Raw genomic sequence first — 16,224 nt, forward strand, 5'->3', positions numbered from 1 at the left:
GCTGAAATGCTCCGAAGACGCCCCCCCCCCATTTTTCTTTAGATGTGTGCCTTCATTGAAGGCCAGAGAGCAGAGACGGATCATATTTTCCTAACCCAAGGCGCATGTGAGGGCCTCAGTGAACAGTGCAGTGAAGGCCAAGCCCAGAGGTCAAGTTCTCCCCTGGACCTTTGACCAAGTGCTTCCCTCCCTCCTCCCTCTCCCCCCTTCCCCTCCCCCCACCAGCCTCAGCTCCTGCTCCCCAGGCCGGCTGAGCCTCACCCCAGCTTCAAGAGCCTTCGCTAGCAAATGTTTTAACACCTTTAGAAGTAGCCCAGACCATCTCTGCCCACCCCGACACTCCTGCACCCATGCTCCATCACCAAGGCCTAGACCTCAACACTAAAGGAATCAGGGCTCGTGTTAGCACAGCTTCGGAATACCCCACCAGGGTTGAAAGCAACAGAGGCCAGCGTGCTCTCTGAGGGTCTGCCTTTATGAAGGCGCGCACAGCACTCAACAGAGACTAACGTTCGCTCGGTGATTCCAATTCAATGTTTGGAAGAGTTGGACTAAATTTGCAGAATTTGAGCAGGGCACAGTGGCACACACCTATAATCCCAGTACTTGAGAGGCTGACGCTGGAGGATTACAGGCTGCAGGCTAGCCTCAGCAAATTAGTGAGACCCTATTTCAGAATGGAAAATAAAAAAGGGCTAGAGATGTAGTTTAGAGGGAGAAAGCCCTCTGGGTGGTTTTAATCCCAGTACCAGAGAGAAAGAGAGAGAGAGAGAGAGAGAGAGAGAGAGAGAGAGAGAGAGAAGCAAAGATGGGCGTGGTGGCGCATGCTTGTAATTCCAGCATTCAGGAGGCTGAAAGAGGAGGATTGCAGTTCGAGGACAGCCTCAGCTACTTAGTGAGGCTCTTTGTAACACAGTGAGACCCTGTTTCAAAAAAAAGAATAAAAAATAGGGCTGGAGTGTAGCTCGGAGGTAGAATGGCCCTGGGTTCCATCCCTAGTACTGCAAAAAAAAAAAGGCAAGAGAGATGGGCATGTGGCAATGGTCGTGAAAGGGGTGTTAATGGTAGAGGATACCTTCTTGTGCCAGCTGAGGTCTCTGCATCTTACACACATTAACCTGTGCTTCCCGTTTTACAGATGGGGAAACTGAGTGACTGCTGGCTAAGTGCCCAAGATCACCCGCTGGTATGTTACAGAGCTGTGGTTTGACCTTGTGTGCTCTGGCCCCAGAGCCCTTGCTGTCCACCACCAAGGAAGTGATCCTGGAGGAGCAGCAGCTGCGGGACGGAGGTGGGAAAGATAAAGTACATAACCAGTGCCCGAAATAGGTGCTGCAAGTAGCGGAAGAGCCCGTCTGGTGGACCCCAGAGGCAAGCAACACTTAGATCTCTTGAGGCTAGAGATCCTGGACTCAGAGGGCCTCGTTCCAAGCGGAGGAAGGGCAATGGCCTATGGCTTGATTTGGGGCTGGAGGAAGCACAGGATGGAGGGAGACTGCTGTCCGGCAGACCAGAATGATGGACGGAAGCTGGAGAGAGAGACGTGGAGGCCACGGGGCTGGTGAGCGAGCAGAGGTCATGGCTGGGGGTCCTGCATGGTGTGATGGAGGGGCTGAGCGGTGACCAGGTTAGGAAGTCGTGGGCCGAGGTTCCTCTGTGTTTTCGGCTGTCTCCGTGTCCTCCACTAACGCTGCCCACAGTCTTTTTTCTTTTGCAGTACTGGGGATGGAACCCAGGGGCATTTGACCTCGGAGCTGCACCCCCTGCCCTATTTTTTATTCTTTATTTTGAAACAGGGTCTCACTGAGTTGCAGAGGGTCTCACTAAGTAGCTGAGGCTGTCCTCGAACTGCGATCCTGCTGTCTCAGCTTCCTGAATGCTGGGATTACAGGCGTGTACCACCGCGCCTGGCTTACCCACCAGTCTTAAACCAGCCTTTAGTCAAATCTCTAAATCCCATGGAAAGGATATTCAATCTTACCATTCCTACCTAGAGCTCTGAGAAGTGCAGTAAGAAAAGAAACCCAACCAGAGCCAGGTGCAGTGGCATGCCTATAATCCCAGTACTTGGGAGGCCGAGACAGGAAGACTGCAAATTGAAAAGAGCTTCAGCAATTTAGTGACACTCTCAGCAACTCAGCAAGATCCTGTTGTGAAGTAAGTAATAAGGACTGGTGAAAAAACAGAATCCCACAAATATACCCACATCTTTTTTTTTTTTTTTTTTTTTTTTTTGGTGGTGGTACTGGGGTTCCTGGAAGCCCTTCTACCCGGGCTACACTCCCAGACCTATTTTATACTTTTTTATTTGGAAACAGGGTCTCTTAAGCCAGCACGACTGGCTTCGAACCTGCGCGATCCTCCTGTCTCCGCCTCCCAAGCGCGGGGATTACAAGCGTGCGCCACCACGCCAGGCCACCCACATCTTTTTGGTCAGTTGATTTTTGACAAATGTGTAAATGTAGCTCAGTGGAAGAAGAGATGGTGCTGGAGAAAAATCCACATGCAAATTGATTGCACCCTGTGCCCGCACCACTTACAACATTCAACCCAAAATGAATCATAATCTTACAGGTAAGTTATAAAATATAAAAGCTTCCCAAGAAGACCACAAGTAAATCTTTGTGACCTTGGATTAAGCAAAGGTTTTTCAATGACAATACCAAAAGTGTGACCCATAGAAGAAAAAACCTGCTAAATTCTTCATAAAAACTAAACACTTGGCTGGGTTTAAGGACACAGTTTTAAGGACAGTTTCAGCAATTGAGTGAAACTCTCAGCAACCTAGTAAGACCTTGTTTCAAAACAAAAAATAGCCACGCATGGTGGCGCACACTTGTCATCCCAGTACTTGGAGGCAGAGACAGGAGGAGCGTGGGTTCGCAGCCAACCTCAACTATTTACTGAGGCCCTCTGCGACTTAGTGAGACCTTGTTTCAAAATAAAGAATAAAAAAATAGAGCCGGGAATGGTGGCGCACACTTGTAATCCCAGAATTACGGAGGCTGAGACAGGAGGATCGCGGTTCATGGCCAGCCTCAGCTACTTAGTGAGGCCCTTTACAACTCAGACTCTGTTTCAAAATAAAAAATAAAAAATAGGGATGAGATTGTAGCTCAGAGGTGGATGTCCCTGGGTTCCATCCCTATTACCACAAAATAAAATAAAATAAAAAATAGGGCTGTAGGGCTGGGAGTGTTGCTTAGAGGTAGAATGTCCTGATTTAAATCCCTAGTAACACACACACACACACACACACACACAAAAAAAAAAAAAAAAAAAAAAAAAAACTATGCCAGGCGTGATGGCTCACCTTGTAATCCCAGCATTCGAGAGGCAGAGACCCAGCACAGGAGAATGGCAAATTTGAGGTCAGCCTGAGTATTTTTAGGGAAATTGTCTCATAAAAAATAAAAAGAACTGGGGATGTTGCTCAGTGACAGAATACTCTCTGGTTTTCATCTCCAGGGTTGAAAGAAAAGATTTATTGAGGAATAATAAATGAATAGTAAAATTCACCTTTTTTTTTTAATTGTACAGTTAGGACTTTTTTGGGAGGTACTGGGGGTGGAACCCAGAGGCTTTTCTACCTCCAGGCTATACTCCTAGACCTATTTTATATTTTATTTGGAAACAGGGTCTCACTAAGTTGCTGAGAGCCTCTCTAAGTAGCTGAGGCTGGCTTCGAAACCATGCGCTGGGATTTCAAGCATGTGCCACCATGCCTACCTCCAGTTAGGACTTTTGATGAATGGATTCCTGCAACCACCACCATGATTAAGATTAGACCGTATGGGCCAGGCATGGTGGCACAGGCTATAATTCCAATACTTGGAAGGCTGGCACAGGAGGCTTGCAGATTCAAGGCCAGCCTCAGCAATTGACAAGGTTCTCAACAACTCGTGAGACCCTGTTCCAAATAAATAAATAAAATAGCTCGAAGGTAGAGCGCCCCTGTGGTCAGCCTTCAGGACCATCAACAACAAAACACTAAAGATTAGGCAGTTTTGCCCGGTGTGGTGGCGCACGCTTGTAATCCCCGCACTTGGGAGGCGGAGACAGGAGGATCACGCAGGTTCGAAGCCAGCCGCACTGGCTTAAGAGACCCTGTTTTCAAAAAATAAAAAAGTATAAAATAGGTCTGGGAGTGTAGCCCAGAGGTAGAAGGGCTTCCAGGAACCCCAGTACCACCAAAAAAAAAAATTAGGCAGTTTAGTTGCCCCCAAAATTTCTTTCGTTGTCTTTTGTAGTCAGTTTCACTTTGCACTGCAAACTGCCTGAAAACCACAGATGTGTTTTTCTGTTTTTTTTTCTTTTCTGGTTTTTTTTTCTGTTTCTTTTCTGTTTTTTTCTGTTCTTTTCTGTTTTTTTTTTTTTTTTCTTTTCCAGAATCTCCTTTAAATGGAATTGTTGACTTTTTTTTTTTATTATTTTTTGGTGGTACTGGGGTTCCTGGAAGCCCTTCTACCTCCGGGCTACACTCCCAGACCTATTTTTACATTTTTATTTGGAAACAGGGTCTCCTAAGCCAGCGCGCGCGGCTAGCTTCGAACCTGCGCGATCCTCCTGTCTCTGCCTCCCAAGCGCGGGGATTACAAGCGTGCGCCACCACGCCCAGCCAGAATTGTTGACTTTTGAGTCTGTCTCCATTCTCTTACATAATGCACTTGAGAGTTATTGTGTTATAGCTCATATTAGTAGTTTTCCATTTAATTGCCCTGTAGTATTGTATGAATATACTACAGACTATTCACTCGTTATTTAAAAGATTTTTACATTGTTTCTAGTTGTAGGGTTTTTTTTTTTTTTTTTTTGCAGGTTTGGGAATGGAACCCAGGGGCATTTGACGTCTGAGCTATTCCCCCTGCCCTATTTTTTATTCTTTATTTTGAAACAGGGTCTCACTGAGTTGCAGAGGGCCTCACTAAGTAGCTGAGACTGTCTGCGAACCTCAATCCTCCGGTCTTGGCCTCCTGAATGCTGGGATTACAAGTGTGCGCCACCACGCCCGGCTGTTTCTAGTTTTTGGCCATTGTAAATAAAGCCGCTATAAACATTGGTGCACAGGCCTGTGAACATAAGTTTTCATTTCTTTTGGGTAGATTTTAATCCCAATACTTGGGAGGAGAAGATAGAAGAATCGCAGGTTCTAGGCCACTCACTCTGAAACTTAGTGAGACCCTGTTTCCAAATAAAAAATAAAATAGGACAGGAGTGTAGCTCAGAATGCCTCTGGATTCCATCCCCAGTAAAACACACACACACACACACACACACACACACACACACACACACACACACACGAGTCAGGGGTAGTGGCACATGCCTGTAATCCCAGTACTTGGGATGCTGAGATAGGCGGATCACAGGTTCTAGACCACTCTCAGCAAATTAGCAAGACTCTTAACAACATAGGGAGACCCTGCTTCAAAACAAAAAATAAAGGGCTGGAGCATACCTCAGAGGTAGACTGCCCATGGTACTAGACTGCCCTAGTACCAAAAAAACAAGAACAAAAACAAAAAACAAAAACCTAGCCGGGCATGATGGTGCACACTTGTAATCCCAGCAGTTGAGAGGCTGAGACAGGGAGATTGCAGTTCGTGGCTAGTCTTAGCTACTTAGTGAGACGCTTTGCAACTTAATAAGACCCTGTTTCAAAATAAAGAATAAAAATAGGGCTGGGGGTGTATCTTGACGGTAGAATGACCCTGGGTTCTATCCCCAGTCCCACAAAACACAAAACAAAACAACCCTGCCAAACTGTCTTTAAAAATATGTGTGCCATTTTGTATTTCTACCAGCATGGGATGAGAATTCCAGTCGCTCTGCAGCCTCACCAACATTTGACACTATCGGTTGTGAGCTGCAGCTAGTCTGCCAGTCGTGGTGGCACACACTTGTAATCCTGATACTTGAGAGGCTGAGACAGGAAGACTGCAGGTTTCCTACCAACCTGTTACTTAGTGAGACTCTGTCACAAAATAAAGAATAAAAAATAGGGCTGGGGTGGGGGGTCTGGCCCAGAGGTAGAATGCTCCTGGGTTTAATCCCCAGCACCAAAAATTTAAAAAACAAATCGCAGCTAGTTTAATAAATATGTAGTGGTGTCTCATTGTGGTTTCAATTGTAGTTTTGTTTTGTTTGGGTTTTTTTGCGCATCAGGGGATGGAACCCAGGGGCATTCGACCTCTGAGCTACACCCTCTGCCCTATTTTTTATTCTTTATTCTGAAACAAGATCTTACTAAGATGCAGAGGCCCTCACTAAGTAGCTGAGGCTGTCCGCAAACCACGATCCTCCAGTCTCAGCCTCCCAAATGCTGGGATTACAAGTGTGCATCACCACGCCCGGCTCAATTGTATTTTTCTAATGACTAATGATGTTTAACATTTTCTTATTTGCCATCTGTATGTCTTTAGTAAAGTGTCTCTTCCAATCTTTTGCCCACTTTTAAAAAAAGAAATATTAATGCCGGGCGTGGTGGCACACGCTTATAATCCCAGCATTTGGGAGGCTGAGACAGGAAGATCGCGGTTCGCAGACAGCCTCAGCTACTTAGTGAGACCCTTTGCAACTTAGTGAGATCCTGTTTCAAAATAAAGACTAAAAAATAGAGCAGGGGGTGTAGCTCAGAGGTAGAATGTCCCCGGGTTCCATCCCCATACCCACAAAACCAAACAAACAAAACAAACAAAAAAAGATTTATTTTATTATTATTATTTTGGTGCTGGGGTTTGAACCCAGGGGCACTCTACCTCTGAACTAACCCCCAGCCCAATTTTATTTATTTGGAAACAGGATCCCACTAGGTTGCTGAGAGTCTTACTAAATTGTCCAGACTGGCTTCAAACCTGCGATCCTCCAATCTTAGCCTTCCAAGTACGGGGATTACAAAACTGGTGGGATTATTTTTTATTGAGTTTAAGAATTTTCTATATATTTTGGATTCAAATATGTGTTTTGCAAATATTTTCTCACCATCTGTGGCTTGTCATTTCATTTTCTTCACAGAATTTTCCAAAGAACAGATGTTTTTAGATTTTGTGTGTGTGTGTGTGTGTGCTAGGGATTGAACCCAGGGGCATTCTACCACTGAGCTACACTTCCAGCCATTTTTATTTTGAGACAGAGTCTCACTAAAGTACCTAAGCTGGATTTGAATTTGGAATCCTCCTATCTCTGCCTTCCAAATACTGGGATAGAAATTTTTAGTGTGTGTGTGTGTGTGTGTGTGTGTGTGTGTGTGTGTGTGTGTGTTACTGAGGAAAACCCAGGGGTATCCTACCACTGAGCTACACTTCTAGCCCTATTTTATTTTTTATTTTAAGGCAAGGTCTACACTAAGTGGTGGAGGGCCTCACTAAGTTCTCGAGGCTGGATGCAAACCTGCAATTCTCTTGTCTCAAACTCTCAAGTACTGGGATTACTGGGATTACAAGTGTGTACCACCATGCCTGGCTATTTTTTTGTTTTGAAACAGGATCCCACTAGGTTTCTGAGAGTCTCACTAAATTGCTGAGACTGTCCTTAAACCTATAATTCTTCTCCCAAATACTGGGGTTACAGGTGTCTGCCATCATGCCCTGCTAAATTTCTAGGGTGATTTTATTATTTTTTCTTTTCTTGAGGTACTGGGAATGGAACCCAAGGGCATAGTACCTCTGAGCTACATCTCCAGCCCTATTTTTCAGTCTTTTTAGTTTTGAAACAGGGTCTCACTGAGTCGCAAATGGCCTCACTAAGTAGCTGAGGCTGTCCAAGAACCGCAATCCTCTGAGCTACACACCCAGCCTTTTTATTTTTATTTATTTATTTATTTATTTATTTATTTATTTATTTACATGGTACTGGGGACTGAACTTGGGGGGGGGGGATTCTACCTCCAAGCTACATCCCCAGACCTATTTTTAAATGTTTTTATTTTTTCTTTTGAAACAAGGTCTCGCTAGGTTGCTGACAGTCTCATTATTTCCTGAGGGTGTCCTTGACCTGTGATTCTACTGTCTCAGCCTCCCAAGCTCTGGGATTACTGGTGGGCACCACCACTCCTGGCTCTATTTTTTATTTATTTATTTATTTATTTATTTATTTATTTATTTATTTATGGTACTGGGGGTGGAACCCAGGGCTTTTCTACCTCAAGGCTACACTCCCAGACCTATTTTCTACTTTATTTGGAAACAGGGTCTCACTAAGTTGCTGAGAGCCTCACTAAGTAGCAGAGGCTGCCTTTGAACCCATGCAATCCTCCTGTCTCAGCCTCTCAAGCGCTGGGATTACAAGCATGTACCACCACACCTGGTTTATTTTTTAATTTTGAAACAAGGTTTCACTAAATTGCCGAGGGCCTTGCTAAAGTGTTGAGGCTGGCCTCAAACCTGGAGTCCTTCTGTGCCAGCTTTCCAAGTACTGGGATTACAGGTGGGCAGGACCGCACCTCACTAAACTTGACTTTTTAAAAATCCTGCCATAAACCGAGTGTGGTGGCGCACGCTTGTAATCACAGCATGCGGGAGGCTGAGACTGGAGGATCGCGGTTCGTGGACAGCTACCTAGTGAGGCCCTTTGCAACTTCAGTGAGACCTGGTTTCAAAATAAAGAATAAAAACTAGGGCAGGGGGTGTAGCTCGGAGGTCGAATGCTCCTGGGTTCCATCCCCAGACCCGCAAAATAAAACAAAATAAAATAAAATAGGGCTGGGGGTGTAGCTCGGGGGTCGAATGTCCCTGAGGTTCATCCCCAGTATCGCGATAAATAAATAAATAAATACATAAATAAATAGGGCTAGGGCTGTGGCTTGAAGATGGAAGCCCCTGGGTTCCTTTCTTAGTACCACACATAAAAATAATAATAAAAGCCGGGCGTGGTGGCGCACGCTTGTAATCCCAGCATTCGGGAGGCTGAGACCGGAGGATCACGGTTCGCGGACAGCCTCAGCTACTTAGTGAGGCCCTCTGCAGCTCAGTGAGACCCAGTTTCAAAATAACGAATAAAAAAAATAGGGCAGGAGGTGTAGCTCGGAGGTCGAATGCCCCTGGGTTCCATCCCCAGACCCGCAAAAAAAAAAAAAAAAAATTAGTAATAATAATAATAATAATAATAATAATAATAATAATAATAAAGACTCGATTCGGTGCTTGCCTTTCTACTGTGGCCAACTCCAGGTATCAACTGAATTCCCCTGTCACCTTCTGCTGGCCGTGGAGCTCTTTCCTTACCGCCCCATCCATGCACTTTCAGGCGCCCTGCCTCAGCACAGGTGTGCCCTCGGGGCCCTGCCTCCTCTCTGTGCTCTACCCGCTCTAACCACGAGGCGGCGCCGGAGGGCGGTCCTCGTCGCCGCGCGGCCCAGCGCGCAGGCGCAGCCGGCCCGCCCCGCCCCTCTCGCGAGCTGGCCGGGGCCATGGGAGCCGTGGCGGGAGCCCCGGAGGCGCGGGGTCTGAGCTGCGTCCTGGAAGTGGGTGGGAAGGCGAGGCACCCGGCCCAGCGCCGCGGCCCGTACCTTGCCCTCGTAGGAGCGCTCGGCCGCGCTCACCGCCATGGCCTGGATCAGCAGCAGCAGCACGAGCGGCAGCAGGAAGCCGGCGGCGGGCACGGCCACCACGATGCTGGGGGCTAAGGAGCCTGGCCGCGCCTCCCCGGCCGCCCGGCCCTGAGCGCCAGGCGCTCTCCTGGGGACTTAAGCAGGGCTTCTACCTCTGCGCTGCAACCGCGGCCCTGTGTTTTCATTTTAACTTTGAAACAGGGTCTTGCTAAAATGCTGAGACTGCCCTTGAACCTGTGCCCCTCCTGTCTCGCCCAAGTACTGGGATTACAGGTGTCTGGCTGCTGCTAGATTCCTTCTCTTTCTTTCTTTCTTTTTTTGGGGGGGGGTATTTGGGATTGAACCCAGGGACAATCTACCTCCAAGCTGCACCGCCAGTCCTTGTTATATTTTGTATTTGAACAACTAGGTTGCTGAGAGCCTTGCCAACTTGCTGAGGCTGGTCTTGAACCTGCGATCTTCCTGGCTCAACCTTCCAAATACTAGGATTACAGGCGTGCCTCCTGCTACTTTCTGACTCCTTCGCAGTGCTCCCTAAGCTCCCATCTCCCTAACCCCGCCCTCTGTCCTGGGGTCCCACCGCCTACCCCAGCCCTCCCCCGTGGCTCCTCCCTAGCTCGCCCGCGTGGATACGCCATGGCCTTGTCCATGGAGAAGGGCAGGTGGCTCGTCTGCACCAGGAACGTCAGGCAGGTGACCAGCAGAGAGCCGGAGTAGAGGCAAAGGGACAGGACCAGCAGCATGAAGGAGCGGAAGTTGCGGTGTCCGATGCAGTTATTGACCCACTTGCAGTGGTGGTCAAAGTCCTGGGCGACAGGGAGAGGGGCAGGCCTCCAGGATCGGTCCTCTGGCCCAGTCTCCATCACCCCCAATTCTGTGTGTGTGTTGGGGGGATGCTGGGGATTGAACCCAGAGGCATTCTACCTCCAAGCTACACCCCCAGCCCTTTTTAATTTTTGTTTTGAAGCAGGGTTTCGCTAGGTTGCTGAAAGTCTCACTGTGTTGCTGAGGCTGTCCTCAAATCTGCAGTCCTCCTGCTTCAGCCTCCCTAGTACTGGGATTACAGGCATGTGCTTCCACACCTGACTCATCACTCCCAATTCTGAGGCCTCCCCAACCCTGCTCTGTAGGCCTCCTGCCCTTGGTGCCCATCTCTAGAGAAAAGCCCGAATCACAGAAGTCCTTAGTAAAGGCATTTCTATTGTTAGAGCAGTTAGGGCTCCATGGCTCATGAGGTCACCTCTCTAGGCCTTTAGAGACAAGGCTGCCTGGTCTTCTGTAAGACACGTCCTGTGTAACTATGAACAGGACATAGAATATCTCATGGCCCCTACTTTCTCATCTACTGGATGAAAATAAAAATGCAACCCAGTGCAGGCTGTGCATGTGGGAGGGGTCTCTGGACCCAAGGGGGCCTCTAGCTTAGACATCAGGAGGGAGACAGGCAAAGCTCCCCAGACCAGGCCTGCAGCCAGCCTAAGAGCAGGAATGGGCAGGGGCTGCCTCCCCCTTCCTGCTCTCCCAGGCCCAGCACACCTGTGGACGCCCCCCCCCCCCCCAGGCAAGGCCAGCCTCCCAGGACAGGTGCAGCGCAGAGGCTGGGACCTGTGTGAGTGCCCAAGAGTGGCTGGGAATCACTGCCACCGTTGGCCCTTAGCAGCTCTGGGAGATGGTCTCATGCCCATCCCTGGTCCATGTCTGATGTGAGGCTCTGGTCGTGGCCACACATCATGGCTGAGTGACAGGCTGGCGAGTGGGCAGCCGAGGGAGGGGCACTCACCTCCACACAGATGTCACACCAGGGACAGTGGTAGGTCCGGGGCGGGCGGTGGAAGCAGCACTTGGGGCACCACTGCAGGCGGAAGGCCCTGTGGTTCACCCACACCACGTGCACCATCATGGGGCCCTGCTCCCTGGAGCCTGGCGTGGGAAGAGGGTGGGGCAGATGCAGGAGGCTTTGCTCTGTTGCTTGGGGCAGCCCCACAGCAATGCTGGGCACAGGAGGGCAGAGGAGGCGGCCAGGGGAATCCCTGTCCCTACTGAGCATGCTGACCCCTTGGGGAGCCGGCAGTGGGAAGGACGGGGGTTTCCAGCCAGAAGCTCTGTGTGGGGCTCCAGCCTTTGCAGCAGTGGTGGTGCTTGAGGAAGTGGGGGGTTTGCAAGAGCCCGATGGCCTCTCTCGCCAGCCTGCCTGCCCCTCCCTTCCAAAGCAACTGGAAGAGCTCCCGGCTGTTGAAGTGCCAGGCTGGAGTGACAGTGGCGTGGGGTGAAGGGGCTCGTGTAGAAGCCGCCCGTAGGCGCCAGCCCTTGGGGTGCTCCTCCTCCTCCCGGGGCTGAGGCCTCACCTTGATGTAAGATACCAGGGTCTGAGAAGTTGAGTGAAATGAGGCTGAAGAAGGTGAGGACGAAGAGGAGGCCGGTGACCGTGGGGAAGGCCCAGTCCCCGTGCTGGGCCAGCCACCTGCACCTGAGACCAGAGCCCCCTCAGCGCCCGCTCGCCTGGGGCAGGACCCATCCACCTAGAGCCAGTCCTGGATACCCGGGTAGGGACACAGCGTGGGGGCTCCGCCATGCCACCAGCACGGAGCCACCTGCAGCTCCCAGCGGCCCCAGACACCCCACGCCTCTGCCCCCTCTCGCCCGCATCCCCCGCACCATCGTCATCCATCTTGCTTCTGTCTCTGTGAGAAGCCTGCCGGCCTGCTGGGGAGACTCACGGGAAGGCGAAGAAGAGGCCGCTGAGGATGACCAGGAGCACGACATTGAAGGCGGCAAACAGACTTGGGAGGAACCAGGAAAAGGGGACCAGAGGCGGGGGCGGGGGCTCCCTCACCAGCGGGGTGGAGTCCTTGGAGAAAGGCATGGCTGGGCCTCCTGCTCCCCCAGGGGAAAGCAGAGTCAGCAGGCTTCCTCTCCCCCGCTGGCTCCCAGGGTCCCATGACTACAGCGGCCTCGGAAGCCCGGGCACAGGGGAGACTGGAGAAGCCCCAGTGTGACATCACAGAGGCTGAGGAGTGGGGGCCTGAAGCTTCCAGTAGTAACACCCCAACACACACACACACACACACACACACACACACACACACACACACACTGGAGGCTGAGATGTCCTGCCCACTCGAGGGTGGAGGTGACCATCCTGGGCCTGTGCTTTGTCCCCAATCGTGTGCTGGAGGCCTGGTCCTCCGTGTGGCTGAGATGGGGCCTCGTATTGTACTGGTATTGGGAAGAGGGTTTAAAATGTATTAATGTGTCAATACTGGGAAAGATGTCCAATCTTGAAATATGTCTTCTTTACTAAGAAAGCCAGGGTTAGCTAACATGTCCTTGCATTCCTAAGAACAATTTAACACATTTTGGGGGAGAATACGAAAGGTAAAAGCCTGTGTCTGGAGACAGAGATGCCTCCCTCTCAGGCCATAAATCTGAGCCTGTGTTTGGAGACAGAGATGTCTCCCCCTTTAGGCCATAAATTCGGCTGGAGAGATAACAGAAGCAGAGCCGGGGTTGGAGATAAGGGGTAACATGATCTCCAAAAATCAGAGGGACCTGCTGGACTTAGACAGGATAAAAACTCAGTAAACTGGTGTTCTTTGGCATTTTCATTCGAATTGCCCCCCTGTGCCCAGCTCCGGCACAGGGCTGTAACTATCTCTGTATTTCTTTCTAATAAACTTCTTTAAATCTTCAGCAGCTGTCCAAGCTATGAATACTTATTCTTAGCTTAGGACAAGAATCCACGGTTTTTCTGTTTGTCTGTCTGTGTGGTGGTGGTGGTGGGGGGTTACTTTTCCACACACACACCACGCACCTTTCCCCCCCAACCTATCCCCTGTAACAGTATGATGTGATTAGATCCCTGGGAATGCAACCCCCCCAAAGAAATTAATGTCACTTGTTTCAGTGAGAGTTGGTTATAAAAATAGCAAATCCCCAGGTGATCTCTCCCTCCTGCAGGTCCTCCCACCACGGAGCCATTCACCATGGGTGATGCAACCAAGGAGACCTTACCAAAGGCCAGACGGGGACTTTAGGCCTCTATAACCGAGCGAAGCAAGCCTCATTCCCTTACAAAGAATCCAGCTGGATGTGGTGACGCACACCTGCAGTCCTTAGTGCTTGGAAGGCTGAGACTCCCAAGGTCAGCCAGTCCCGGCAACTTAGCAAGGCCCTCAGCTATTGAGTGAGACTGTGTTTCAAAATAAAAACTAAAATAGGGCTGGGGGTGTAGCTCAAAGGTAAAATACCACTGGGTTCAATCTTCGTACCACACACACACATAAAATGTAGTGTCATAATATGAAGATAAATTGTTTATAGCTGGGCGTGGTGGCACACACTTTTATTTATGTATTTTTATTTATTTATTTTTTTGTGTGTGTGGTACTGGAGGTGGAACCCAGAGGCTTTCTACTTCTGGGCTATACTCCCAGACCTATTTTATATTTTATTTGGAAACAGGGTCTCACTAAGTTGCTGAGAGACTCACTAAGTACCTGAGGCTGGCTTCGAACCTGTGCGATCCTCCTGTCTCAGCCTCCCAAGCGCAGAGATTACAAGCATGAGCCACCACGCCCAGCTGGCACACGCTTTTAATCCCAGGGAGGCTGAGACTGAAGGATTGCAGGTTCACGGCAGCCAGCCTCAGCTGCTTGTGAGGCCTTCTGCAACTTAATATGACCCTGTTTCAAAATAAACAATAAAAAATCAGACTAGGAGTGGAGCTCAGAGGTAGAATGTCCCTGAGTTCAATCCTTAATACTAGGAAAAGAAAAAAATTGTTTTATTTGGACTAGGAATTAAACCTAGGGACATTCTACCTCTGAGCTATAGCCCCAGCCCTTCATTTTTTGTGGTACTGGGGATTGACTCCAAGGGTGTCCTACCTCTGAGCCACACCTCAGCCCTATTTTATTTTTTTATTTTGAAACAGAGTCTCGGCCGGGCATGGTGGCACATGCTTGTAATCCCCATGCTTGGGAGGCAGAGACAGGAGGATCTCACTGGCTTGAGAGACCCTGTTTCCAAATAAAAATATAAAATAGGTCTGGGAGTGTAGCCCGGAGAAGGGTTTCCAGGAACCCCAGTACCACCAAAAAAAAGAAAAAAGAAAAAAAGAAACAGAGTCTCATGTGGTGGCACACCTCTGTAATCCCAATACTCGGGAGGTTGAGAGGGGGATCACAGGTTCAAGGACAACCTTGAAGGGTCCAAGAGTCGCCCCCTTACCCAAATAACGAAGGACACACCAAGGTTGTAAATCACAAACAGAGTTTATTGTGCTGCAGCTCTTACTGGCACGCCAGTGGTCGGAACTCCTTCACTAGCTTGACTGTCAGTAGAGGAATTGCCCAGCAGCTACCAGAGGGAGCCTCTGGCCGAGCTAGCATTCAGCCTCAGTAGACAGCAAGGAAAGCGGTCGCTCGACCCAGAGCCCACTTCAGGGTCCAAATTTATAGCCCCAGAAGGGAGTGGTCACACATGTCATGGCCCGCCAAAATTAGGATACAACCAATCAAATAAGAAGGTAAACAAGTACAACCAATAATTTCAAAGAAAGCACGCTACACACTTGAATCTCAGCAAATAGCTTTAAAAGACAGCCTGTCTACGTCACCGCTCACCAAGGAATGACTGTCTCCCTCATGCAGGGTATATGCTCGGTTACTATGGTAACCTCTAGCCCCGGCTATGAACCGCCAGATGTTTGCTTGCAGATAAGACTGTGGCAGGCTCAGAACTCATTTCCAAGAAAACTAGCTTTACGTTCTAAAACATTTTTTTAAAACTTCAGGAATATTTCAAACTTTAAAGAAACGGCTCCTTAACATCAAGACAAGAATCTTAAAAGACAGGTGTACCCTTAAAACAATTCTTAACAGCAAACCAGGCTCTTAGATTAAAACAACTTTTAACATTAAAGTAAACGGGGCATAAGCAAGCAGTTTTACAGAAGCCAGAACTTGAGCAGGCAGTTATCAGAAGCAGGAACTTACAAGTTTATTCTAACTAAATTTTAAATCCAAACATCTTAATTCTCAAAAACAACTCTTAACATTACTAACATTACTCCAACTTAATTCTATATCTTAACTCTATATCCTAATATCTTAATTGTATAAGGGGAGAGGGATTTCCCTAACTTAATTCTATAAAGGGAGGGGGATGTCTTTCACAGCACTCTCACAACCTCAGCAAGTAGTGAGACTCTCATGAACCTAATGAGATCTTGTTTCAAAATTTAACAATAATAATAATAATAATAAAATAGGGCTGGGGGTGTACAGAGTTGGCATGCTCCTGGATTCAACCCCTAGTGCCTCTCCCCACACACAGAGGGTCTGACTAAATTGCAAAAGGCCTCACTAAGTTGCTGAGGCTGACCATGAACCTGTGATCCTGTCTCAGCCTTCCAAACACTGGGATAACAGGTGTGTGGTGTGGGCACTGTGGGGTCTGGCCAGAGGAGATGGACAACAAAGAGTTCTAGCAGTGGTGGGAAAAGTGGCCCTAACCATCCCTGCCCCAGCCCATAAAACTACCTGCCTGGCCCCTGTCAAGACCACCAAAGGGGAAAAGCCACGACGGTGTGACCATTCGTCCCTCCTAATGCCCCATAAAAGGCCCCTAGTCTGTAAGGCAGAGACCCCTGTCTATCGTGGACTCTCTCTCCCGGT

This window comes from Muscardinus avellanarius (assembly GCF_963383645.1).
Source record: "Muscardinus avellanarius genome assembly, chromosome: 5".
Taxonomy (NCBI): domain Eukaryota; kingdom Metazoa; phylum Chordata; class Mammalia; order Rodentia; family Gliridae; genus Muscardinus; species Muscardinus avellanarius.